A 3,610-nucleotide genomic window follows, 5' to 3' on the forward strand; every position below is an offset into this window, starting at 1 on the left:
AGAACCAGAGGCATCAGTGGGATAAATCTCAGATGGTACATGCCATAGCAACTGTGTAAGCAAAGGAGACTTCTGTGAAAGGTGCTGCAAGAACATTTGGAGTGCCTTGTACCAGTTTGCAGAGATTTCTTAAACTTTATATAATCCCTGAGCAAGTGGTGACTGAAACCGATTTTAAATGTAGATCTCGAAAAACAACTAGTTTCTTATCTTCTTTCACACCTTATGATGTTATGGAGGTTTTTGGCCGAGCCTACCTTCGTACCCAACCAGCATTTTTACTTGCCCAGAGAAATTGTTTGACAACCTGTTTCAAAGGAGGAGAAGCAGGACGAGCTTGGACTGAACTTTTTCCTGAGAGACACATGCATCAGCTGTCAATTTGCAAACCTTGTGGAACTTCATATGCCAGAGCCTTATGCTTCAATAAATAGAATGTGATGGTTTTCTTTGATTAATTGGCAGACACTTTGAACAATCACTCAGATCCAGCAGACCAACTGTATAACGTGAACGAGACAGGCCTGTTCATTGCCCAAAGTAAAATTCCAAAAGTGATAGGGATGAAAGGGAAGAAACAAATTGCAGCTCTAACGTCTGCAGAAAGAGTGGCTTAATCACAGTTATCCCATGGATGAGAGCTTCCGGACATTATGTCCCGCCAATGATAGTTTTCCCTAGAACCAACAAGTACCAAGAACTAATGAGATCCTGCCCTCACCTTCCCCCCCCCCCCCCCCTTGTGCCATTGATGGAGCCCATCCCTTCAGGTTGGGTTCAAAACAATTTGTTCACCAAATGGCTTGTTCACTTCATTGAGAAAACATGTCCGAGTGAACAAAGGCTTGTTCTGCTCATCTTGGATGGTCATTATAGCGACGTTCGAAATCCAGATGTGACCTCCAGCCAGGGTGGCTGACCGGTTCTAGGCGCTACAGTCTGGAACCGCGCGACCGCTACGGTCACAGGTTCGACTCCTGCCTTGGGCATGGATGTGTGTGATGTCCTTAGGTTAGTTAGGTTTAAGTAGCTCTAAGTTCTAGGGGACTGATGACCTCAGATGTTAAGTCCCATAGTGCTCCGAGCCCTTTGAACCATTTTGAACCAGATGTGACTCACTTGGCGAAAGAATACCACATGACCATCATCTCATTTCCTCCACATTTCACCCATAAACTGCAGCCTCCAGATAAGACGTTTATTGGACCTCTGAAAACGTACTACAGCAGGGCAGTGATAGTATAGTTGCATGACAATGGGCGTCCTCTCACACCTTATTATGTTATGGAGGTTTTTGGCCAAGCCTACCTTCGTATCCAATCAACTGAGATAGCAATAAACGGATTCAAAGTAACGGTTATACGCTATGAACTGTTACATCTTCACTGACGCTGATTTCATAGCTGCTGAGGTGCTTGCAGAAAATAACTTGCTCCACAGTGGAACGTAGACTTAATATTTCTGAATCACATGCTCCTCTACTTGCTATCTCTGGACCATCGACATCATTTGCTTCTTCTTCAAGTTATCCTGATGTACAGTCACGTCAAGCTCTAGCTATGCCAGTTGATGAAGCTATTGAAACACTGGCAAGTACTCCAGGTACTTCAAAAAATGCAGTTTCACCGTTCGACAGATCTACTGTCCCCAACATTAAGACGAGAACCACAACACGGGGACGAAAAGCGGCAACCGCCTGTCACATCACTGGGACCCCAAACAAAGATCAGTTGACAAAGTCGATTGACAAAAGTGCTGTCAAGAAGAGGTCGTTGAGTTTCTCTGGGGTGAGAGACCACCCTGTGGACAGAGGTGCAAAATACAAAGGCCTTCAAAAAAGAAAATTTGTTCCACAAAACTATCTGATTCATCATAGGACTCTTCAGGCTTCTGTAGCTCTCATCTTGTGGACAGCGATAATGACCTTCATGTGAACGATAGAGATACACCAAACTCAAGTGATGCAACTTGCATCTTTGCTGGTGAAAAGGTCTCTCAAGACAGGAGAGGAGAGGTGTGAATTAAACGCATTATGTGCCAAATGTGGACACACTTAGAGTATGGTGACGGAGCTAGTTACATTTGCAATTACTGTAAATAATTTCAGATTTCATGTATAAATCTACGAAAGTTGCTTTCTGCAGACTAGTCTACGATTTTGAATTGTTTTAACCCATTTCATTAAAATATTTCAAAAAATTCCCTGCACCTTTTATGTGGATGTACGTATTTGCACCCCATTTTTTAAAAGTTCCATTTTACACGTTTTTTGTAAATCTTTGTTTTGGAATAGAAATAATGGATATTAATCGTCGTTTCGCCTCTCATCATTTCTTAAACTTGTTATAATTGTTAATTAAGGCATAAAATCAAGAACTATTACAAAAGAATGTACCTTTAAGTCAAAAACAAAAGAGAATGTCCATATTTACACATTTTTCTCTAATAAAATAGAGACAAATAAGATGCCAAAGCAAGAATTCACTACTATTACCTGAGTGAGCATCACGAAAATGATAACTTCGGATCTTCAAAGATGACAACACAATCCTTCCTCCCAACCAATTTCAACATCAACAGCAGAACTCTCTACCTGAGAAACCATGATGGTGACATTGAATTGCATTCTGTTCCATGCTGTTGATGGCCAGTGTGAATGCAGACATTTGAAATGCATTGTAGGATATTTTAATGTGATGTGACATTATGTTCCATTCAGTCAAGTGACAAATGGCCTTTGCTCACCAACTTATGTACAGTACTGAGAAGAAGTTTTCAGCAACATAGGAGATAAAAATTCGTTGTGGAGGACTATCAAGGAATGAGTTAACCATTGGGCTGGACACCTGCACAGACATTGCCCAACCATTGTGAAAGTGATAAAAGGAAATATGCCTGAGGGGTTTCTTTTGCGAAACTTACAATATGAAAATAAATAAGAAGAAAAGGGAAATCCATGTATGTAACAAAGTTCCAACAGCAGGAAACATACTCTAGACAGAGAGAGGAGGAGGAGGAGGAGATTAGTGTTTAACTTTCTGTCGACTACGAGGTCATTAGAGACAGAGCACAAGCTTGGGTTACAGAAGGATTGGGAAGGAAATCAGCTGTACCCTTTCAAAGGAACCATCCCAGTCTGAAAGGATTTAGGGAAATCATGAATAACTTAAATCAGGATAGCCGGAGACAGGTTTGAACCATCGTCCTCCCAAATGCGAGTCCAGTGTGCTAAGCACTACGCCATCTCGCTCGATAGACAGAGAGAACCCGAAGGAAGTCACTTACTTTAAACGCTTAAGTAGCAGAATAACAAAGGATAGCATATCATGATGGGAGATTAAATGTAGAGTTTCATAATCCAGAATAGCATTCAACAAGAAGAAGAACCTAATACAAACGAAAAGTCTTAGTTTAAACATTAGGAAACAGTATATAACAACTTTTGTTTGGAGCTTTACACTCTGTGGTTCAGAGACATGGACAGTAAACAACCCAGAAAGGAAACGACTTTGCTTTTGTGCTATGGTACTGAAGAAGAATCCTAAAGATTTCATGTACAGAGAGAATGATAGATGAAGAAGTTTTCAGCAACATAGGAGATAAAAATTCG

Source organism: Schistocerca serialis, chromosome 3 (assembly GCF_023864345.2).
Source record: "Schistocerca serialis cubense isolate TAMUIC-IGC-003099 chromosome 3, iqSchSeri2.2, whole genome shotgun sequence".
Lineage (NCBI taxonomy): Eukaryota > Metazoa > Arthropoda > Insecta > Orthoptera > Acrididae > Schistocerca > Schistocerca serialis.